Below are 26,227 nucleotides of genomic sequence, written 5' to 3' on the forward strand. Positions count from 1 at the left end.
TTAACAATTTTTGTCAGTAAAATACATTTGCATATTTTCTAAACCCTGTTTTCACTTCTTAATTATTGGTGATCGTGTGTAAATGTTTGAAGCAAAAAAAGAACCCAATCTATTATAGAATGAGTGTAACGTAATAAAACGTGGAGAAGGTGAAAGGGGTGTGCACACTTACCGGCTTGACTGCACACTTATTATGATTCCAGTTCAGTGTAGCACAAAATTACTTTATTCATAGAAAATAAAGCAAAATAACTGCTGCATTGCTCAACACATTGTGTAGGAATGGATTGTATATTTGAAAATGCCTGAATACAGCCTGACTATGACTTACAGATGTGACAGTATGTGTGGAGTACCCACACACTATATTGTAGGCACCAGTGGCGCCCCTCATCTTGAGACTATATCATTTTCAATCATTTGATACCCTCATATAAGATGCATCTAAAGTTTCTTTGGCTTCTGCATGAAGACAGCTAGTTTTCTTGTATTTTTACATAATCATATTGTGTAAGTTACTTTTCATATTTGATTTAAGTAAAAAAAAAAAAAGGCAGAAATGTTACTGAATGCACTTTCCACAGTATATGTGTAAGAAACACATACAACAAATGGCCAAAAGTCTGTAGACTTGATTGTTGATTTTTTATACCTGTAGCAATAGGTGGGCCCCATAGCCCTAGAATGTAATAAATAACATCAATTATATAAAATATATGGCATAATATTTTGTGGCAATAATTTGTGGATGGCACATATTTGTACCAGCATGACTGCGCCTCTGGGCACAAGTCTCCTGCACCCAGTCCTAACCTCAACTTTCACCTTTGGAATTAACTGAATTTGTTCAACAAAAAATTGTTCAACATAAGTGCCCAACCTTAGTAATGATTCGTTGCTTATAGGCACAAATGTCCAAAGACACTTCAAAATCTTGTGGAAAGCCTTTCCAGAGAAGTAGAGGCAGTTATGGCTTGGTCAGCATATGGCAAGCTTATGGTAAGGTGCCCACACAATTTTGGCCACATACGTAACAACAAAATAATACTTTGCTCTTTTAACTTAATGGCCACATTAAGTTTGTCTGAGTTTCACAGACAAAATCCTTATGAAGTCCATCCTTATAATGCCTATGGCTCTTTAACTGAAATTTTCAACAAGATCATGGTTAGGTGTTAAAAAATTTTTGGCCATTAAGTGTATATCATTATACTTTTAAAATCTGTATGATTTTTGCATCTCTACTTTTTCCATGAAGGCACTTTAAAAACCTTTATAAACGCAGGTTTTATTATAGGTTTATTGTGTGTTTTCTAAAGATTTAACCAAACTTGCTTAGTTATAATTATTTACATAGAAATTTTTATTAAAAAAAATTTAGATAATTATTATTAGATTATTAATTTAGTGATTACTATTTGTGATTGACTATAGATGGCGACCTGTAAACAGGGCTAGTTTGACTGCACCAACTAGACTGTGCCTCTAACAATACATAAAAGTGGTACATCTGTACAGCTCTCAGAAAGCAGATAACATTTTTTACAAGTCAGCACACATAACTCTCTGCGGGCACAACATGAATGTAACCATGAGCTCTTTGCCAAGGTCAAACAGAAAACCTAAACTGTCAAGTCAAGTCAAGTCAACTTTATTTATATAGCGCTTTTTACAATATACCTTGTCTCAAAGCAACTTTACAAAATCCAGGACCAACAGATACAAAAACCCCTGTTGAGCAAGCCGAGGGCGACTGTGGCAAGGAAAAACTCCCTGAAAATTACAGGAAGAAACCTTGAGAGGAACCAGACTCAACAGGGCCCATCCTTCTTGGGTGGTCTGGAGGATACTTTAAATAAATACACGATTTACACAAATCATACAAACACAGAATTGAATGATCTAAAAGTCATACAGTGGTAATAAATAGATAAATAAACAATTAAATAATAATAGAGTTGTTATCCGCTCTAGTCTTCAATAAAGTCTGTAGTGATTTCTTGTCGTTGCAATTACTCCAGACCCGTCACATCTGACAGGAGCAGCATCGTTGTCCCGGCAGTCTCGACTTTAATCCTTAACCTCGGCGGGTAAACAGGTTTCCATCAGAATGCCCTCGGGGTAAAACAACAGAGAATGTAGTTAATAATGTACAATGCTAGTTGACAAACAGTTTTACAGAGAGTTTTAGACTCCGGCAGCCCTAATTATTACAGCATAACTAAAAGGGAGAGCGAGCAGGTAACAAGGTCATGAAGGCTTTCACAGGACATCAGCGCCCACCTCTCCTACCCAAACCAGAGTGATTGGACAAGAGAGGCAGAACGACAGCGACCCAACATCCCTGATCACCACAAGTTTCTATGACCAAGAACCCCCAAGCTCTGCGCCTTTGTCTATATTAATCAAAAGCCTGAGAAAATAAATATGTTTTCAGTTTAGACTTAAACATTGAGACTGTGTCCGAATACCGAATAGAGGCAGGAAGATTATTCCAAAGTTGTGGAGCTTTGTAAGAAAATGCTCTTCCACCAGCTTTGGTCTTTTTAATTTTAGGAACTATAAGTAACCCTGCATCTTGTGAACGAAGTGGACGTGCTGGGTTGTAGTAATTAATAAGCTCACTCAGATACTGTGGAGCCAGACCATGTAGCGCTTTATAGGTTAGTAAAAGTATTTTGTAATCAATGCGAAATTTAACTGGCAGCCAGTGTAGAGATGATAGAACAGGAGTAATATGGTCAAATTTTTTAGTTCTAGTTAGCACTCGAGCTGCTGCATTTTGAACTAACTGGAGTTTGTTTAAGGATCTACCAGAGCATCCAGTTAGAAGAGCATTACAATAATCTAACCGAGAAGTTATAAACGCATGGATCAGTTTTTCGGCGTCATTAACAGATAGTATATTTCTTATTTTAGCGATATTACGCAAATGATAGAAAGCAACTCTAGTAATATTATTAATGTGTGTATCAAAGGAAAGATCTGTCACCCTATGCTGAAAATTAGTTTTGTTTAAACAAGCCAAAACACTTCTGCCATTAACTAGAAACTGCTTAGTGTTTCCATTCATACTCAAGTAAAATTAACAACACCTGTGGATGCCGTGGAAGAAAAAAACCCTGCTTTAAAGACTGAACATTAACACTTGATGGGCATTTGTTGCTCATCACATGGACAAAGTAAACACCGTTTGAAAATAAGGTCAGAAAAAGGAAACAATTGGGTGTTTGGTCATGAGGTCCAGCAGTATTTTTGTAGGAGAAAATGTAACTTATTTAGGCCCAACAACACTGCAGCTACTGTTAAGAATGGTGGTGATAGTAATTATTTTCTGAGGCTGATTTGAGAGATTGCAGAAAGTAAATGGTTAATAAAGAAGTAGGAGCACCTAAAAGTGTTGGATGCAACTGGGTGTTTCAACAGGACAAAAACATTAAATTAATATTAAATTCATCTTTTATATAAAATATCTGACTTTACCTTAGTTGAACCAATTCTGACAAGTTGATTTGACCAGACTGAGCCAGACTTTTTGACTGCTATCAACAGCCGCTGGTCAAGGTGAAAACAGCTAATGGACATATAACCAAACAGCAGATGTGCTTGGTTAGTACAATCCATAGCTTAGACTTAGAATTAGTGCTGTACTTAATGATAAACTGAGTTTATAGATGATATTCTCATCCAGTCATCCTTATCAGATTAAGCGTTTGCATATTGTTTCCACTATTTATAAACAGGGTGTCAGCAGATTTGTAATCTTAGACTGTGGTATACTTGAACTAGAGTAAGGAAATGTTTACTAGGAAAAGCACTTCTGTAAGTCACTCTGCATTACAGTGCCTGCTAAATGCCAAAAATGTAAATGTTTAGATCTGAAGCTAAATATGTATTTTCCATTATGACATATAAAAGCTTGCATATGTCAAAATTGGCTAGTGCCTCTTTTATTTGCAGGAGAAAATGGTATGCATTTTGTCCCACTCAGAGTATGTCTAACTGTCATTTTGAACTCCTGGAAATTAATGGCAATGGTCAGTATTCTGGCACCACTTTGTCCCCTAAGATTTCAGAAAGAACACCTTAAGTGAACTTTTCTGTTCAAGCCATATCGATGGACCTTTGAAGAAGTTTTTTCCACCATTTAAGGTGGACTTTTATCACCCTGTTAAAAGAGATGTAGAACATATATAAAATATAAAATATTATGTAAAAATATGTAAAAAAAAATTATGATAGAATTTTAAGTAAAAGCTTTTCCTGTGTCTGCATGACTGTGCCCCTGAGCAAGGTCTTTTGGTTTGTAAAAGCTTTAGTGGTCCGCACAGAGCCCAGACCTCAGTAAACACTTTTGGAAAGAATTGAAACTTTGCTTGCAAGCCAGGCCTTCTCCTTTAAATTTAGTGGTTGATATCGCAAATGCTGAAGAGGCACAAGTGTAACAGACATAATTAAATATTAATAAAATAATTATTAATAAATTATTATTGCCAAAAGTTTCAAATTGGGTGTCCAAGATGCTTTTAGTGTCCACATACTTTTACCTAGGCTGTATTTATAGTTTGCAAAGAGTTTGCCACTATACACATTGGTTTCATTTTAGCTCGTGAGTAGCCAGTGGGTAGATGAGCTATTCTTAATTGCTGTGAATGGGTGTCAATGGCTGTGGATTTGTGTTGCTTGCTACTGTTTTGCCAAGCACCCAACCATATTTTATTCCATTTTGCATGTTTCGATTACTTTTTTATTATTTTTTTACCATGTTTACTATGATAATGTTCTCACACCTATGTCCAATCATCCATAGGTATATACATAAATGATTAAATACAAGTGTTTGTGCCAGTGGTGGATAAAGTACCTGAAAGACGTACTTGATTAAGAGTACAAGTATTTTACCAGGAATTTACTTTAATAAAAGTTAGTCACCTCTTAAAATATTACTTGAGTAAAAGTCTTATAGTATCTGATGTTTAATGTACTTAAGTATTAAAAGTAGAAGTAAATGCTGTTAATAAAAACGCAAGCAGTCAGAATTTTGAAAAATATGAAGATTGTTCTTTTAAGCCTGTAAACCACCTGTAAGCCTACCTCACACCTACAGAAAAACGAGGTCTTCACAACATAAGAATTTATAGAATAAAATACATTTTCTTTGTACCAAATCATGATTACAATCACCTACACATCACCTGTTTGAAATCACATTACTATTTAGTTTTTTCTTAGCCCTAAATTGCCCCATACCCACTTTTTTGCAATGTGTTGTAGGCCTGAAATGCATCTATATGTATATTAACAGTTGATATGAAGTTGACCAGACAAAACATGAAATAACTTGGTTTCGTATCTGCAGTGAAATAAGAGTCATTGTAAATGTAAGAAACACTGTGTCTTTTTTATTTGCATATTGGTGGAATTAATTAGAAGCAAAACTTAGAGAGTTTAACAAAATGTATGGCGTTTTTAAAGACGTGCATTTTTCAGAATACTAAGAATCTTTCCTCTGCTGGTGTAATACAGAAGTTACCTGAAGAAATATTTGTTGGCAGGTGAGTTATTATAAAATTATGGACATGTCTTCAAGAGTTTTGCACTGAACTAATTCCAACAAAATGTAATGAAACGTTATATCTGTGATTCAAATGTAATCAAAAATGTTAGCTAGATATCTGAACAATTTAATGCTAATTATAAGGAATAAAAAAACCATGATGCTGCGGCTTTACTTGTTAAACATTCTTAACTTAGATGAGGTTGGATGGGGAGTTTTTAAATGCCAGTATTTCTGTATTTTTGGGTAAACATAGGAGGCTTTACATCCAAAACGAAGAACCTTTCACTCCGACATGAAAATATTTTTTGTAAACATGGCCATGGGTGGTCGTTTTAGTCACCACCATTGGTTGTCACATCTGACATGCCTGGAGTTGGGTGAAAATCAATATATAGTCATCTCATTTAGAGAATTTGTTTGCTTGCTTGCAGTCTGTCACACATCTTACATCATTTAGCTATTGTTTTATTTTGTCGTAACAAATTTGCACAGGGCAAATGTATCGGAGTAAAAGTGAAAGTTGACGGAAATTTAAAAATTCAAGTAAAGTATGTACAGATGCTCCAAAAATACCATTACTTTGTTGCATTACACCACTGCTAACTGCACAGCCTCACTGTGCTACAGATGCAGAAGTTATGTAATATGACAAAATGAGAAACAATTTGTTAGCAGGCTGATTCCCTAAAGTCTTGGCAAGTAGAGTATTTCTAATTTCCTCAGATGCAACATCTGCCTCCTTCTGTCATTTATCTCACTTAACATTCCCACCAAATAATGTGCTTTTGTTTCCATTAATGAAGTTTGTCAGATCTGATGGATGTGTTCATTTTTTCCTGTTTCAGAAATTCCTCTGAGCTGTTCTCTACTTTTTTGCGTTTAATTAAAGTCAGTACACAGTGCTGAGTTTTATCTGCATATACTATAGTATAAAATGTTTCACTGCCATAATGTAAAGACTGATCCTTGGTCCAGGTGTACTAGCTAGATTGCTTCACTAAGCCTTGTTAAACATTGTTATTTTTTGGGGGGAGAATATGTAACTTGTAAAACTTCTCCCAGGTATTTTGACGGCTAAACTTGATAAAGCTATATGTTTTTATTTAGGACAGAGGAGCTTTTGGAATTTTGTATGAAAGTACAGTATGTGGCACTGACTTTCTTTGCTTTCTTCGCTGCAAATGTTTTCTTAGAGTAAATACAATTTGACAAAGTGACCACTTGTCCATATACTTGTACTTACAAGTTTCCTAGAGTTTAACATTGTAACACATTGTATTAGCTTAGTATAACGGATACAAGCAAACTTGGCCTGTATAAATATACACATACAATTTACCAGCATAATCCATTAAAATGAATAACATGGCATGGCACAATAATATGACAGAAGTAAACTGATACTATACAATATTTTACAACACAACTTAATAATCTGGGTTTCTCTTTGTACTTACAAACCCCATTTACAGACAAGTTGGGACATTTTGTAAATTGCAAAAATAAGTCAATAAATAAATAATAAAAATAGATTTGTGATGTTTAGACTCTCTAAATGTTTTCAACTGACAAAAGTACAAAGAAATTACTTCTGTTTTTTCTGGCTGACTAACTTGATTGCATTTTGTAAAATTAAACAAATTTTTAATGTGTTGCCTGCAACACACACATTAACAGTGAGACAGTGGTAAACAAAAGAGTAAAATGTTACACTACTTCACCAACATTCCACAGTGAAAAGGTGAATACCGATAGACCACTAACACACACAGACACTAATAACACACACAGACACTCTAACACACACAGACACGTTACTAACACACGCCGACACACCACTAACACACACAGATACACCACTATTACACACCGATACACTACTATCACACACAGACATGTTACTAACACACACCGACACACCACTAACACACACTAACAAAATAAAGACTTAGGAACAGGAGAAATCTGCAAACCCAATTAGAATAAACCAAATTACACAAAGACTCAGAACTAAATATCTGAATTATTGGGGAACTGAAACTAAAACTCAAAGTAAAATGCAGTGTTATTTGGCCCTAAACAGACACTACAGTACAGCAGATTATCTGAGCACAGTATCCGACCCTAAATTAAGAAACACCTTGACGAGGTACAGACTGAGTACACACGACCTGGCCGTGGAGACGGGGTGACACACCCGGTCCTGGCTGCCCCGGGAGGAGAGGTTGAGTCAGCACTGCACTCTCAGTACAGTAGAGACGGAGCTGCACTTCCTCACCCAGTGTACCAAGTACCACCACATCCGGGCCCAATTCTTCCCCAAATTTAATAACATCATCCCCAACTTTACCTCCCTCCCAGACACCGACAAACTGCCCCACCTACTGGGGGAGCACAGAGAGAGCTGCACACTAGCAGCACTCTACACACACACCTGCCACCAGGTGAGGGACAGTGGGTGATCATGTCCCATACACACAAACACACACACACACACACACACACACACAAACTGATCATTATTACTACCTCATTATTGTAAATATTATAATTTTTATTGTTATTATTTTGCACTGTTTTTATTAATATTTTATTCTATTTTATATTTTTGCACATGTAACTGTTCTGTATATATTTGTTCTCTCTTATTTAATTTTTATTATTTCTCTGTAACTTGCTTTGGCAATACGAATGTCCTTATTTGTCATGCCAATAAAGCTTCTTTTGAGTTTGAGTTTGAGTGAATAGCGAAGGCTCAGTATTTACAAAATGGGTCATATCACAACAGTTTGTGCCAAACTTAAGAATGTGAGAAACCTGTCAGGTAAAATCAGGTAAAATAAAAATAATGCAAGATTGCAAATAAGTTAGGTCTTATGAAGCACAATACATAATCCAATTCTAGATTTGTTTATATTTCCGAAATACAATTATGTTCGTTAGTATTAATGGAATTTTTGTATTGAAATTTTTCTTTGTAACTTAAAGTTAAGTTGATTTAACTTTCAAGAAGATTTATTACATATTCTAATTCTAATTTTACTGCATTTTACGAAATGTCCCAACTTTTAACATTGACAACTTATTACTAATAGAGAGTACAATATATGCATTTTGGATTGTTATAAAAATCCAAATATCAAAAAAACATACTTGATCTTGAGAGTAATCTGAATGTTCTAATATGATAAGATCAATTAGTAAATCATCTGAGGTAGGCTAAGGTGTGGTATTGCTTTTTCATTCTAGATTGGTCCGACAAAGAACTAACTCAATTATGCAAAATTTGGAAAGAATTTCTCCAATGTAAAACAAACAATATTGAAAATGTATTATTATTAATGTATAATGTATTATCTAACATGGCCTGCATATCCCATGGCTTTTGCCCAGATTCTCTCTTTATTTGAATATAATGGCATTATTCTTGTGTTGTTGCTAAAAGATGTATTCTATTTAACCTGAAGTGCTATAAGTCAGAAAACGATAAAGCTGTCCATGAAACAAGAAACTGGCTATTATAAAGGGTCGGTGTTTTGTTGTCTGTCCATAGTCCAGTCCAGAGAAGTTGCAGTTGTCTGTATGAGATTAAATTACACTTGATTTCCTTTGTTAAATGAATGCCTTTGGTGTGAGCTGTTATATCTGCAAATAGTGGCTAAAATAAACAAAAGCACTTCATGATTTCTTTTTTAATGATTTCTTTTTTTTTTTGTTCTATACAAATTTTAAATCACATGTCATGTCTGCATAAATATCAATAAATTTGGAATTGGCAAGGTGCACAGTAAGTCTAGGATCTTCTGCATCAGGCTGCTGAAAAAAACTTTCGAATTAATATCATTATTATAGCATTTTGCTGTAGGTCCCAACCCAGAAGCGCACACTAGTATTCGGTTGGGATGAAGTAGGAGACATTACATTTGTTTGTTTTATTTGGTCAAATTACATTTGAAACTGTTTACAAAAACTATGTACAATAGCTGTTTGTACTTTATAGTGGGATGGAGTTTGTCATCTGAGTAGGAGGTGATGTAGATTTGATAGGTTGGGTTTGTTTATCCGGGGAGGAAAGGAGGATGATAGTTCAGTGATATAAGATAACACTCTGTCATATTCTTGTCCTATTTAGTGTAAAGACGCAAAACCCTAAAAAGTCTGAGAAATTGCGCTGAACCTTAAAATAGAGATCAACGTTGCCTTTTTTTTCTAGAAATAGCAATTACAAATGTTTATGGAGTTTACCTTGTAATTGAAACCAGCCCTGTAACTGTGTAATAACATACTGAAACCAATTTGAGGTTTCAATTGCACTAGAAATGTAATACTTAAAAAAAACATTGACAAACAAAGTTTACAATTAAAATGTGTAATCATAAGACCTACATGCTTTCCATTGGGCCTTGGGTAGAACTGATGTACATACTGTTAAACAGTAGCATACACACACACAGAAATAAAGGTCTCAAACAAACTTCTTTTAATGCAGAGCAGTGCCTTTTAGTGTAATGAGGAATATGACAGCTTATTTATAACACACCAAGGAGTGAATAGGGCCAATGCACCATGTTGAGTCCCAACTCTGGTAGACCTTACACTAGCTTTCGATAGACTGACACTGGCCTAGCAACAGCTAATTCATATATTAATTCATTTTCAATAATTACTTTATCCCAGTTAGGGTTACTTGTGGATCTGGTGCAACCCAGAAAAACACTGGGCGCAGGGCAGGAACACACCCAACAGGGCCTAATCCATAGCACAGTGACACATTTATATATTCACTGATTTGCAACTGGGGCAATTTAGTGCAGCCTTTTTATTTTTATTTTTTTTAATAGTTGATTATGGCAGTACAAAATGAATAAATAAATTATAATTAATTAGAAACTGGTTATAGAAAAAACACAAAGCTCCATATAAGGATCAATAAATCGTAAATTGTGAGCCAGGCTTTTTATTTACAATTAGTGTCTGACCTAAAACTGTTAATCTAGAGATCCATCTATGGGGTTTACATACCTGAGCAGCTCCACATAAGCTTAAGATAACCATGCATAATTCAAGCACCTACTAGATAAATGTAAAGCATTTTGCACTCTTCTGGATGTTCTGTGGATTAAACAATTATGCTTCACAATCTGACTATTTGAATAATAAACCTGGGTTTAATGAATGTCAAGTTAATGCTAGCTGCCCAATTACATAGTGATAAAATAGGAATCAGTGGTTTGACAAGTGAAAGACTGGCCATTCCAGAGCAATGACCTCAACCCTATTCAGCACCACTAAGGCATGACTTACTGCCAAGCATTACTGCTGACTTCACTTACAGTTTTGTGGCTGATCAAAATGAATTTTCACAGTAATGATCAGTTATGTAGCTGAAAACCTGCTCAGAAGGGTAAAACTAAAATAGCTGCAAAGAAGGTATATTATACACCCTATATATACCCTACATACAGGGGTTGGACAAAATAACTGAAACACCTGTCATTTTAGTGTGGGAGGTTTCATGGCTAAATTGGACCAGTCTGGTGGCCAATCTTTATTAATTGCACATTGCACCAGTAAGAGCAGAGTGTGAAGGTTCAATTAGCAGGGTAAGAGCACAGTTTTGCTTAAAATATTGCAATGCACACAACATTATGGGTGACATACCAGAGTTCAAAAGAGGACAAATTGTTGGTGCACGTCTTGCTGGCGCATCTGTGACCTAGACAGCAAGTCTTTGTGATGTATCAAGAGCCACGGTATCCAGGGTAATGTCAGCATACCACCAAGAAGGACAAACCACATCCAACAGGATTAACTGTGGACGCAAGAGGAAGCTGTCTGAAAGGGATGTTCGGGTGCTAACCCGGATTGTATCCAAAAAACATAAAACCACGGCTGCCCAAATCACGGCAGAATTAAATGTGCACCTCAACTCTCCTGTTTCCACCAGAACTGTCCGTCGGGAGCTCCACAGGGTCAATATACACGGCCGGGCTGCTATAGCCAAACCTTTGGTCACTCGTGCCAATGCCAAACGTCGGTTTCAATGGTGCAAGGAGCGCAAATCTTGGGCTGTGGACAATGTGAAACATGTATTGTTCTCTGATGAGTCCACCTTTACTGTTTTCCCCACATCCGGGAGAGTTACGGTGTGGAGAAGCCCCAAAGAAGCGTACCACCCAGACTGTTGCATGCCCAGAGTGAAGCATGGGGGTGGATCAGTGATGGTTTGGGCTGCCATATCATGGCATTCCCTTGGCCCAATACTTGTGCTAGATGGGCGCGTCACTGCCAAGGACTACCGAACCATTCTGGAGGACCATGTGCATCCAATGGCGGTGCCGTGTATCAGGATGACAATGCACCAATACACACAGCAAGACTGGTGAAAGATTGGTTTGATGAACATGAAAGTGAAGTTGAACATCTCCCATGGCCTGCACAGTCACCAGATCTGAATATTATTGAGCCACTTTGGGGTGTTTTGGAGAAGCGAGTCAGGAAACGTTTTCCTCCACCAGCATCACGTAGTGACCTGGCCACTATCCTGCAAGAAGAATGGCTTAAAATCCCTCTGACCACTGTGCAGGACTTGTATATGTCATTTCCAAGACGAATTGACGCTGTATTGGCCGCAAAAGGAGGCCCTACACCATACTAATAAATTATTGTGGTCTAAAACCAGGTGTTTCAGTTATTTTGTCCAACCCCTGTATATCCCTTATATTTTGAATGTAATGTTAGGGTGTCCACATACTTTTGAACATCATTGTGTATTAAGCTGCAGTGTATCTTAGCTCTAACTTCAAAATGATGGGTCCAGACAACCTGTATATCCATCCACACTGCATAATGCAATAGCCTAGGTATATCATTTAAATGTTGTTAGTGTATATTTATATGTAAAAAAATATACAAAAATAAAAAATGATAAACTTTTAGGCACCCAGGTGGTGCAGCAGGATATTCCACTAGCACACCAGTGCCGAGATTCTGAACTTCTTGGTTCAAAACTCGGCATTGCCACCGGTCAGCTGGGTGCCATCTACCGGGCACAATTGGCAGTGCCTGCAGCAGACACTTATTGGCCACCGTGTCTGCTAGGGCGGGATGACCGGACTATGTGGGTTGGGTCTTCAAACGCTGTGCAAGGACCCTGTATAGCAGATAGAGGCCAATGTGCAGAATGCATAGGCAAAAAGAAGTGGTTCGTTAAGGACCGCGCACGGGTCTGAGGACGTGTGAGTAGAAAATACAATCTCTTCGAATACAATCAGGGATCCACAGAGGCGGAAGACAAATTGAATACGCTAAATCGGGAGAAAAACGGGAAGAAAATGCATAAATAAAAAGAAAAAAAAAGTTCAACTTTTTTTCTTTGTTCCATCTTCTGTTAAACATATGAATTTTGCTTATTGCTTAAAGCATTTTCTTATATTTGACTGGGAATTTCAGTGTTTAACCAATAGGCACTATGGACCATTCTTGTCTTTTTCTCTCTTTTTCACTCTCCTTTTCTCTCCCTCTCCCTCTGTGCATGTGTATGTGCATTTATGTGTTAATCGTCCAAAACAACAACAGTAAAGGTTCAAACAAAGTGCAAGCCCCTATATGTAAACTTCAAAGGAAGCAAGTTACTTTCACATCCAAGTTAAGTTCAAGAGAGCTCACTAATTCTAAAGTTCACTTTCCTTCCACTTCTTGATTTGTTTGCCTTGGTTGAACCCAAATCGTGATTAATGGTATGTTGAGAAGGTGTCAAGATGCAAGTGCATTGTCATAGGCAGTTAATCACAATTGATTTACATGACCGTATGAACTGTTACCTCATCACCTTTGCTAATCAACACACTAGACTATTAGCCTTGTTACTATTTGCCATTTGACCTGGGGCAAGTGACCAACTAATAAAGTACTTTACATGACAAGTTGTTTAGAAGAATGTGTGAAGCTTAAAGCACCTTCCCACAAACATGACTTTATTTAGACATTAGTTTCATATAGAAAGGGGTAGGCAGATTAGCAATAAAAAAATGGGGCTTCTGGAATTTTTTTTTTAACATATGTTATAAAAAACATACAACTTGGATAGTAATCGCATACGTGTACGTGTATACACTATATGGCCAAAAGTATGTGTACACCCTCCTAATTATTAAGTTTCAATAAAGGTTGCTCTAAAATTTTTATGCACTTTTTGGCATTAATTTTGCCATTACAGAAGTGTAAAGGGTACCGACACAACCCCATACCATGACAGACCCTGGCTTTTGAATTTGTTACTGATAATAGCCTGGATGGTTCTTTTCATCTTTGGTCAGGAAAAATATCTGATATACTGGTTCAGCTGACCACAATACACGTTTCCAGTGTGTTATGGTCCATCCCAGATGCCTCTGAGCCCAGATAACTCCATGCAGATTCTGGATATGGTTAAAAAGGCTTCTTTTTTGCACAGTAATGTTTTAAGTGTCATTTGTGAATGTAACTCTTTTTTTAGTGCTTGATAAAAGTAATCTCTTGTCCGTGTGGTTATATCAGCTTTTAATGAATTGCGGTTTTTGATGACGTGCTATCTGAGGGATCAGAAATCACAGGTGTTTAGCTTAGGCTTGCGCCCTTGACCTTTATGTACTGAAATTCCTTCAGGTTCCTTGAATCGTTTAATGATATTATGCACTGTGGAGGGAGAAATATGCAAATCCCTTCCAATCTTTCTTTATATATATTTGCTGGAATGGATGTATATTAACAAATGAAATAAAGCTGACCAGACAAAACATTAAACTTTTCATACTGTCTACAATGTAATGTCCTGTCACTGTCCAATAGTCTGGTATGACGTGTTGGAGGAGTTATAAAGTCTTATAGCCGCATGTATGAATGACCTTCTTTATCATTCTTTGTTAGATAGTGGATTTATCATCCAGAAGCTAAAGGTGCTCTTCTGTTTAATTTGGCTGTCACAGAGGGGGTGAGAAGCGTTGTCCATGATGTGCAGTAGTTAATCCAGCAATTATTCCTGAGCAATCAGCTCCAGCAAGTCCAAATTGTTCCCAATGACCTTTCCTGCTTGTTTTTATAAGCTTGTTAAGTCAGCTGGCGTCACTAGCTTTAATAACACTGCCCCAACAGACCACTGCATAAATGGCACTTGCAGCCACGGACTGGTAAAACATGTTCAGCATCTTGACATACTCATTGAAACCTTGGAGCTTTCTCAGGAAGTAAAGTCTGTTCTCCAGGTGTAGCTCCAGGTATTTATGGGTATTTATAGGTCCTTACTACCTACATCTTTTTACCCAGAATAGAAACAGGGGTCAACAGGGATTTAGACCTCAAAGGTCCTCAACTATCTCCTTAGTTTTGGCTACATTGAGCAGGAAATTGTTCTGCTATTGATCACGGTCCTGTACTCAAGATCCTGTTTATTCTGCACATGCTCAACAACAGCAGAGTCAACAGCAGTGGTTTTTGGTCTGTTGGTCCTGGATTCTGTAAAGTTGCTTTGAGACAATGTCTATTGTAAAAAGCACTATATAAATAAATTTGACTTGACTTGACTCAGCATTTCATTCTCTGAGTACCTAAGATCTGTTGGGCGGGTGGGTGTTTAAACTTCATATTAATGCCTATGGTTTTAGACAACTATGGTCAGGTGTCCACATACCTTTGGTCATACATTGTAGTATATTTTTTATATGTATATAACTTAAATAAATCAGTATGCCAAATTTCATGTAAATCGGGCAATCTTTGATTGTGTAACATTATCTTGCATGGTATGGCGCCATCTAGCATTGCAGTTACACCATATTTTGCTATGCATAACCCATATATGCTGTATGCTTGGTTTGCTCCACCCAGAACAAAATGTGTGTGATTTTGCATATTATGCAAATTAGCTTAAAATCTACGTGTGCACAGCTATATGGTTCTTATGCTTTTTGAAAGGCATAAATCAAGTAATCAGAGGTAAAAAAACACGATACACGATAGCACCACCATCAGGCCAATCAAGCTGACCTCGAGCGCCTGAGTAGCGGGAAGGACTATTACCCGTTGACCAAGTCTCATGTAAAAGAAGAAAAAAAAAACAAGAAGAAAAATCCTAACAAAAACAATAGTGTTCGTCAGTGCTTGCCCACTAATAATAACAATCAGGGTCACAGTAGCTCTTTAGTATTACAGTAATACAACCTGGACAGAGCACAGGGCATCACTTACTTATTTACAGTCTTTTATGTAATTAAGAAACAGGAATTAGTAAATCATTTTTTGCAAATGCAGAAATCCTTTGACTAAATTGTGGTGAATTAAAATCTAATTTGTAAAATGTAATTAAACGTTGCAGCATGTTTGGGGCTTTTACTGTATACGTGTTAGGGCTGTGTTAGGGTTGTAGTGCTCAATAAGTTCACCGAAATACTGTGGAGCAAAGACATGTAGCACTTATTTAATTGGTAGAAAGTACAGAGATGATAGGATACATTTTTTTAGTTATGACTTATTGCATTTTGAACCAGCTGAAGCTTTAGGATCTATCAAAACATCCATTGAGAATTGCATTTCAATAATCAAACATTACAGACAACATTAATAATAAAATTAAATAATAAGAAGAATTATTAAATAAAAAAGATAAAAAGAAATACTATGTTTAAACCAGTAAAAACTATGTTTAAATTTGTAACTTTAGTTTAAATTTATTTTCTGCATAGAATTAATGTGTGACTTTTTCCTTGCATAAAAGAGTTTCATTTTAAATTGATTAACTTGAGTTTTAACTTGACCTTTTTTAAGTACTTCCGATTGCGTGTCTATAACAGTAGCATGATTGTTTATCATGCATGGTTTTTCTGTCTTAGGGCTTGAAGGTCAAATAAACTGTGGTTTCTGGCCTTGCCCTAAATGGACTTTTCTCAGGATTTTCTAAATCTTTTGACAATTTTATGATAGATGTTGAAAAAGTTTTTTTTAAGTAATGGGCAGGTATTTCAAAAAGTTTAGGAAGCCAAAACCCTGTTTGCAAAGACTGAGCCTTTAGAAGATCATCCTTTTATATACAACTCACCTGCTAATTGTGGAATGTTTTAAATCTGTGTTACCTGTATATTGTTTTTTGTCCCACCTTTTAAAAAAAATAAGGTTTGGTAAATAGTATCTCTAACTGAAACTACTTCACATATAATTCCTTTAAGATTGTATCTAATTAAATACAAACAAACTGAGCAAATACATACTATTAAGTAAATCCTGAGGACCTGGGTTTAATCCTTACCTTTGTGCCATTGTCTATAAGCAGATTGGTCATTGTTTTTTTAAGAACCCTGATTTTCCCTTACAGTACACTGGTGAACAGAAGTTAATAGGCTGCTCTAATATACAGTATATAATTACGCATATGTATAATATGTGTAATATGTATAGTTATGAAAGGGAATGGGTGAGTGTGTGATTCATGCTATGCTCTGGACCCAATACAACCCTGACCAGTATAAAAGGGCTCAGGAAAAATAAACAAATTAATAATTAAACCCTAAAACAACTAAAACCCTAAAAGGAAATGGTTAACAGTGCTATATGAGATTCTGTGTACGATCACAGCATGCCTTGTGCACATGGATTGAAAATTAAAGTTGTAATAGCTCTTAATAATAGCCCATAACAACATGTGGTTTTTGGTCATTGAAAATAAATAATACAATTTTTTTATCTATATAATGTATTCAGATGTTGTGTGTATCATGACATACAGTATCTACTCCAGTGGCATTATTACACTATAACTAGGTGTATGTAATGGCTGCTATCTTTGGGATGTATCTTTTTCCCATTCTCGGTTCATCACCCCATGATGGTCTATTGTTCCTTCCTCAGCAAATCTGATAACAATCTGCTTTATCTATGGAAATTTAGCCCTCACATAACCTTCTCTTATTACAGCTTGTTGAAGCAGTTGCATATATTCTTCTTTTCCCTTTTCCCACCACCTTGAAAGTAAGGTCATGCATTAATACAGGTATATTTCTCCGATAGATCACATTTCAAGTCTTTGTTGTTACACATGTAATCTTTGACCTTTTAATACCAGTACACTTTGACTTTTTAATACTGGAACCAATATGCCCTGTATTGTTACACGCTACATGGCAAACTGTGTATAGCCTTCGAAATAACTGAGTTTAGTTGTTTGAGCCACACCCATTGCCAACAGGTGTAGAAAAGCTTCTAACACTTTACAAAAGAAAGGAGGCTGTTATAGCACCAAATGGGGTTTAACTTCATGACAATGGACATGGTTTCTTATTAAATATTTTGTTGGATCTATTTATATTAAAATGTTTATTAGGCTGTATGGTTGTTGGAAATGATGTAACATGATCCTTCCTTGCAGTCAAAAACATATTACCCATGAAATTTATTTTAGTTAGCATTTCCAGAAGCAGCACTGAGTTCTCTGGACGCAGAGGCATCTAGGATGAACCATCATACAGTGGAAGCATGTATTATGGTCAGCCGAATCAGTATTTCAGATCTTTTTTTAGAAGAAATTGACACTGTGGCCTCTGGACCAAAGACGAAAAGGACTATCCAGCCTGTTATTAGCAACAAGTTAAAAAGCCAGGGTTTGTCATGGTATGGGACTGTGTCAGTGCCCTTGGCAAAGGTGATTTACACTTCTGCGATGGCAGCAGTAATGCAGTAAAGTACATTGAGATCTTAGAGCAACATTTGCTGCCTTCAAGACGCATCTTTTCCAGGGACGTCCATGCATTTTTTAACAAGACAACAACAACCCCAAACTGCTGTACACCTTAAGCTGTATTTGCAGGAGTAATGGAACAAATTACACCTGAAACATTTCATCGCTTGGTATCCTCTGTGCCAAAATTCCTGTGAGTGTATGGCTGAGAGGAAATTGCAACAATACAAAGTAGTAAATGCTTTACCAGCCCAACATTTTTTGTATTGAGTTGCAGGCACTGAAATGCAGAAATTGATATACATTAACAAATGCAGTTCATGCAGGGTTCATACTGTTTACAATGAAATAAATGTCAAAGTAAATGTAAGAAATAGTTTTTTCATTAGATTTTTCTTACTGTCCCATGTTTTTTTTATTTGGGGCTGTGCAATTTTGTTGTGTTTCTACACTATATGGTGAAAAGTATTTGAATGCCTAACCATGAGCTTGTTGGACATATTATTTATATACCACAGGCATTAAAATAAAGTTGATCCCCCAATGCAGCTCGACTTTTTAAGGAAAGCTTTACACAAAAAAAACATCTGAATTTTTGCCACATATGTCAAAAGAACTCACACACATTTGTTAGCAGTGTTTTATGATGCATTATGTCTTTCAGTTTGCATAAAAAATTTCTTTTTTGCATGAAACAAAAATTGCTTACAAGTAAATAGTATTTTAATTTATTTCACTTTTTAACACCCAAAACTACATTTTTACTTGTTTAATCTGATTTTAAAAACCACAACATACATAAATATGCAGTTTGGAAACAACCTCATGCCCATTTGCCATTTCTAACCACAAGCCAGCTACGCAATTATGAATAGGTAAAAATCAGAACCCAATTCCAACAAAGTTCGGACAGTAAATGAAGTAAATAAGTGAATTTTGCCTCAACAGTAATTTTAAAAATGGGACAGTGGAAGCTCAGTGGGTGGATATTTGGGCTATCATTTGAAAGTTTGTGGGTTCGAATCCCAACTCTGCCAAGCAGCCACTGTTGGTCCCTTAAGCAAGGCAGATAACCCAAGGGAATTAACATACCCTTACATGACAGACACTGGCTTTTGAAGTTTGGGTTGGTTCAGTTAGGATGGCCCTCCTTTACCTATTGCAGGGTCAACCACTGTACCTTGAGCCCAGAGGGCTGACCCTGCACCAGGCCAACACAAACTTTACAGGCCTATGTCTGTCATGGTATGGGTGTGTTGGTGCCAATGTCATGAGTTATGTGCACATCTATAAAGCCAAACTTTATGCTGAGAATGACATACACAACTAGGGCTGTCGCGGTGAAAGAATTTCCCCTTGCGATATTCAACCTGTCTCAATATCGCGGTATGCGGTAATATCGCAATTTTTTTTGGTTTTTGAAAATTACTTAATTAATCTGCATTTTAGAGCTATATAAACAAGCTTTATTGTTAGGCTATGATTCGGTATATTATTGCTTTATAATGACAAAGATGAGACAGCTTTAAGACCAATGAAATGCGTGTTTAATGTTAAATACAGAACAGAGCAGGGATGCGCGTCTTTTCTCTATTAAAAAAAGGTTTAAATTTAGCTCCTAGGCTAGATATACAGTGTGAAACGAAAAAAAAAAGTGTTTAGGCTAAATATTGTAAATACACATCTAATCAAAATATGGTAAAAAAGAAATATAATAAAGTCTGTAAGAGTTTAAACCTGCGTTATTATGCGCGCTAGAAGAACCAACACGTTCATCTGATGTGGTTTAGAGAGAATCTGAGTGGGGTAGCGATGTTCCCCTCGGTGTAAAACTCTCTCTGATGGGGCTCGTTACACTAATACACGTGTACTGTACCTGCATGCGACTTTACAATGCGACAAACTATCTATTTAGTAGGTATAATTAACATAACAATATATACTACATTTCAAGTTATTATTCGTTTCAATACATTTTTATTCAACGAAATACATTTAAATCATTCCAGCAAGACCAGAAAGAGAATATTTGCAGGCTGCAATGCCATATTAACCGTCATTAAGTGTTTTAGTACGCCGAGGCTGTTTGAATATAGTCTAAATTACAAGTATTTTATTGAGTGTGAACTCAATTTGATCATTAATAAACTTGCCTATAATTCCTGTTGCGATTGTTTACATTTTAAAACACAAAGCCTGACACTCAGCAGCAACGCATGAGAACAGGTTGCGGGAAAATGACGCTCCTAGCTCATTTTCATTATGAATTTATTTAACATTTATTACGCCCGAATGTAAGCGTAAAACAAGATGGACCCTGCAACAATATAAACAAAAAAAAATAGAAGAAAGAAAGAAAAAACGTGAACACCGCGGTGTTGCGGTTGCTTGGCATGCCCTGCGGTTGGCTGGTCTATACCGCGATATTTCAAAATTGCGGTTAGCGCGACAGCCCTATACACAACAACATATCCAGCCATGTAGAAAAGTCCCTTTTTTCAGGAAAGTCCCTGCATGTTTTACTAAGACATATTCTGCATATTTTACAACAGCATGGCTTTGTACTATAGTCTAGGTGCTAGACCATTACCAGAACTATAGAATTATACCATTAAAAAGAATTGAGTGCATCATGGTGTTCAATTTTTGACAACAGAGACCCCAGACAAAGTTATATAAAGTATAGCAGATAAGGGGGTGGATAAGTCGTTAACTTCCAGACCATTATCAAAACATTGTCATGAAATACATTGTCTTTGTTATTTTATTTAGTAATATACAGGTCAAAATGTTTGCAGATCACTGCTGTCTTGCTTCATTTATTTATTTTTTTTGGAACTGGGGTTACAATTTTACCAGTATAATTCATACCATTTAAATTCATATAAAAGCTATACATAAAGAGTAATAAAAGTAAACTACAAGCAGTTTTGTAAAAGCACAATTATTTTTATTACATTTTGTGGGTTGGCTTTAAAATTGTGTAAGGTTTATTATGGGTTAATATAAACACTGCTTTTGAAACATTGCTTTCTGGAATGAGGTAAAGGGGCATTCTTTCAGTTTAACAGGGTGCTCCTGGGTATGCCATCTCATCCAGCAAATACCAATAAATTATTATAACATGTGATTTGCTCGGTGAACCAGCTGACAGACAAATAAACAATCAAATAGACATAATGAATAGTGTGCAATTACAGTGCATAGTAAAATTTATTACCATAATTGTAGGTTGCATACTTTTCCACATCAGATTTGATGAAATCATGACTGAACTATCTATACTGTGTATGCATATGATGATGTCTCTCTCTATATATACACATACAGTATATACCTAGTAAAAGTTCTGAGTTCTTAAATACTATTGAGTTGTTATAGGGGGAGTTTTAACATTTTCATGTTTAAAAGCTATTAAATTTGGCAAGCTTAAAGCAATTCAAACATGATTCCTGACAATGGTGGCACAACAAGTTATTGAGATGGGGGGAGAGGATTATGTATTTGCATGAGTGAAATAGGCATTGCAAAAGAAATAAATAAAGTTGTTTTGAACAGTATTTTGTTTCTCCATATTCTATCTGTCTTGTATTACATTTTGTATTAACTAGTCTGCTGTTTTGCTTAGACGAATTAATAATGCTTACAAAACAGTAATTTATTTTCCATGAGACCTTTTATAACTATTCATTGCAGTTGTCAACAGGTGTATGAAATCAATTATATAAAACAAACAATATGCTTCCACCTTTGTAGCAACAATTTGGTGGTTGTCTGTTCAAACATGACTATGCCCCAGTTTAAAAGCAAGGTCTATAAAGTCATTATTTGTTTGGTGAAATCTGGAGAAATTTCAGTGGCCTGCCCATTACCTCAACCATATTGAATACATTTGGGATAAATTGAAACACTGATTGCAAACAATACATCATTTGATGTTTTTATGAGTGTTTTATATATATATATATATATATATATATATATATATATATATACTGTATATATATATACAGTATATATAAATGAGCTTTAATTCCCACAAAAAAGATTTAAAAAGCCAAAAGGTGGAGACAGTTACAGTCACGCTGGAAAGTCTGCTCACCCCTTTCACCTTCTCCACATTTTATTACGTTACAGAGTCACTCTACAATAGATCGAGTTCTTTTTTTTGCCTCAAACATCTACACACAATCACCAATAATTACGAAGTGAAAACAAGGTTTAGAAAATATGCAATTTTATTTTACTGACAAACATGTTTTATTTAGGGGTTACATATCTGTACACACCCTTAGCCTAATACTTGGTTGATGCACCTTTGTCTATCCTTGCAAGCTCTGTCAGGCTGGATGTGGAGCGTTGGTACACAGCCATTTTCAGCTCCTTCCACAGATTGGATTCAGATCTGGGCTCTGGCTGGGCCACTCAAGGACATTTACAGACTTTCTCCAAAGCCACTTTTTTGTTCTCTTGGCTGTGTGCTTTGGGTCGTTGTCATGTTGGAAGGTAAACCTTCGCCCTGAAGCAGGTTTTCTTCATGGCTTGGAGTTTGCTCTGATATGAACTGTCAACTGTGGGACCGTATATAGGCAGGTGTTGCCAATCCCCAATCATGTCCAATCAATTAAATTTACCACATGTGGACTCCAATTAAATTGTAGAAATATCTCAAGCAGTATCAGTGAAAACAAAATGCACCTCAGCTCACTTTTGGGTGTCATATCAAAGGGTGTGCACACTTATGTACACTTATGTATATAATTTTTTACATTTTGATTTTTAATAAATTAGCACAAATGTCTAAAACCTGCTTTCCCTTGGTCATTGTGGGTTATTGTGTGTAGAATTTTGTGAAAAAAAGAACTCAATCTATTATAGAATGAGTCTGTAATTTAATAAAATGTGGAGAAGGTGAAAGGGGTGTGCAGACTTACTGGCTTGACTGTACATCCTTGACAGGGAAAGGGGGGTCAGCACTCCATATTAATGCCCATGGTTTTGGAATGGAAAGTCCAACAAGATAAAGGTCAATTGCTCGTATATCTTGGTGAAGGAAGATAATTTAAAAAAAAAAAAATTTCAGGTTTGGACAAGCTTGACAATGTTACAAACAATAATTCTTTATATGTGTTCTTGTACAGAGGGCCTAAGATAGTGGAATTTTTTCTTTCTTTTTAGCACACAGCTCACCACACGGTGGCTAAGTGGGTAGCACTGTCGCCTCACAGCAAGAAGGTCCTGGGTTCGATCCCCAGGTGGGGCGGTCTGGGTCCTTTCTTTGTGGAGTTTGCATGTTCTCCCCGGGTCTGCGTGGGTTTACTCGTTTCGGTTTCCTCCCACAGTCCAAAAACATGCAAGTGAGGTAAATTGGAGATACAAAATTGTCCATGACTGTGTTTGATATGACCTTGTGAACTAATGAACCTTGTGTGAAGATAAACTACCGTTTCCTGTCATGAATGTAACCAAAAGTGTAAAACATGACGTTAAAATCCTAATAAACAAACAAACTTCATGTCTAATCTTGTTGTTCCTGCATTCAGTTTTGCTGTGAAACTCTTAGCCTCATTAAACATTGTAGCTGAGATGACCCAGACATTATTGTAAAGCCTCACCATTGCCACCACCACCCCCAACACCCTCATGGGATTGAGAGAGACGTGCTGTAAAAGAAAACCAAATTGATACCCATTGATGGCAGATTTCTCTTGAGACCAGCTGTGGTTTTCATACAATGAGAGCAGGATTGTGTGTAAGAAATTTCCTTTACAGTTTATGCATGAATCCCTGGGCCTGTGCTGGAATTTGGTTGTACTGTGAATGGTAATGGGAGATGTCTGACCCACTTTGAAATCACATACAATTTCTGGTGCTGCCATTTTGCACCTGTTTGTACTCTCAACTGGCAAACATTCACTGCGAACATATGGTAGTTTTATGGTAAAGTACATGAACACATACATACTCAATCCTGTTCAGCAATCTTGGGCTGGTTGTTTTATCACAGTCTTTCACATGAAAAGAAGCTAAAAAGAAAGCATGTAATTTCCTCCAAAATTGGCAAGGGTTATGTGACCAAGTAAATGGAAATTGACAATGATTAATGACTAAATTGGCAGGAAAATGGGTACAAATAATAATCCTATCAGAACTTTGCTTAACATAGCTAAATATCATTATACTCTCATTTAAAAATATCATTTAAAAAGCTGTAGGGTTTTTTACAGTATATTAGAGAAAGCATTTTAGGAATCTTTTAAGTTCATGAAAATAATGATTTCTTAAGAACACTAATATGTTGACTAAAGCTAAACTCAATACTATGCATTAAAAAAGTCTGCCAGTGGCGTAACTAGGAGCTCATGGGCCCCAGTGCAAAAAAAAAAAAGTATATATATAGGGGTTGGACAATGAAACTGAAACACCTGTCATTTTAGTGTGGGAGGTTTCATGGCTAAATTGGACCAGTCTGGTGGCCAATCTTCATTAATTGCACATTGCACCAGTAAGAGCAGAGTGTGAAGGTTCAATTAGCAGGGTAAGAGCACAGTTTTGCTCAAAATATTGCAATGCACACAACATTATGGGTGACATACCAGAGTTCAAAAGAGGACAAATTGTTGGTGCACGTCTTGCTGGCGCATCTGTGACCAATACAGCAAGTCTTTGTGATGTATCAAGAGCCACGGTATCCAGGGTAATGTCAGCATACCACCAAGAAGGACAAACCACATCCAACAGGATTAACTGTGGACGCAAGAGGAAGCTGTCTGAAAGGGATGTTCGGGTGCTAACCCGGATTGTATCCAAAAAACATAAAACCACGGCTGCCCAAATCACGGCAGAATTAAATGTGCACCTCAACTCTCCTGTTTCCACCAGAACTGTCCGTCGGGAGCTCCACAGGGTCAATATACACGGCCGGGCTGCTATAGCCAAACCTTTGGTCACTCGTGCCAATGCCAAACGTCGGTTTCAATGGTGCAAGGAGCGCAAATCTTGGGCTGTGGACAATGTGAAACATGTATTGTTCTCTGATGAGTCCACCTTTACTGTTTTCCCCACATCCGGGAGAGTTACGGTGTGGAGAAGCCCCAAAGAAGCGTACCACCCAGACTGTTGCATGCCCAGAGTGAAGCATGGGGGTGGATCAGTGATGGTTTGGGCTGCCATATCATGGCATTCCCTTGGCCCAATACTTGTGCTAGATGGGCGCGTCACTGCCAAGGACTACCGAACCATTCTAGAGGACCATGTGCATCCAATGGTTCAAACATTGTATCCTGAAGGCGGTGCCGTGTATCAGGATGACAATGCACCAATACACACAGCAAGACTGGTGAAAGATTGGTTTGATGAACATGAAAGTGAAGTTGAACATCTCCCATGGCCTGCACAGTCACCAGATCTAAATATTACTGAGCCACTTTGGGGTGTTTTGGAGAAGCGAGTCAGGAAACGTTTTCCTCCACCAGCATCACGTAGTGACCTGGCCACTATCCTGCAAGAAGAATGGCTTAAAATCCCTCTGACCACTGTGCAGGACTTGTATATGTCATTTCCAAGACGAATTGACGCTGTATTGGCCGCAAAAGGAGGCCCTACACCATACTAATAAATTATTGTGGTCTAAAACCAGGTGTTTCAGTTTCATTGTCCAACCCCTGTATATATATATATTGGTCTAGTAACGTTAGGCAGGTTACACAGATTCCCAAAATCCCTTGCTGTGCACTGTATATTTTGATTACATGTATTCTGATATTTCATTGTCTTTTAGTTATTTTAATATTTTACTTAACGAAAATATTGTTGTGTTTTTACTTTCGTTATCGCTGCACTTTACCGTTAGCATTAGCCACTTGCTACTGTAGATGGTCGGCTCACCTAGCCGCTGTGAGTGCTGCTCGTCCGGCGGGGATGCTATGGGTCTTTTGCTGCGTGTGCTGGTGGAGGTGTGGGAA

General features: G+C 36.8%; 1 long non-coding RNA gene across 1 annotated transcript; it reads right to left on the bottom strand.

Moving 5' to 3' along the window:
• Positions 1 to 1,635: 1,635 nt before the first annotated feature.
• On the bottom strand, positions 1,636 to 26,227 carry LOC134316428 (uncharacterized). The gene is made up of 2 exons (XR_010013097.1): positions 26,110 to 26,227; positions 1,636 to 2,115 (listed from the first exon to the last, which is right to left on the bottom strand). It is a non-coding gene; the product is annotated as an uncharacterized LOC134316428 (long non-coding RNA).

The sequence above is a fragment of the Trichomycterus rosablanca genome, chromosome 6 (assembly GCF_030014385.1).
Source record: "Trichomycterus rosablanca isolate fTriRos1 chromosome 6, fTriRos1.hap1, whole genome shotgun sequence".
Taxonomy (NCBI): domain Eukaryota; kingdom Metazoa; phylum Chordata; class Actinopteri; order Siluriformes; family Trichomycteridae; genus Trichomycterus; species Trichomycterus rosablanca.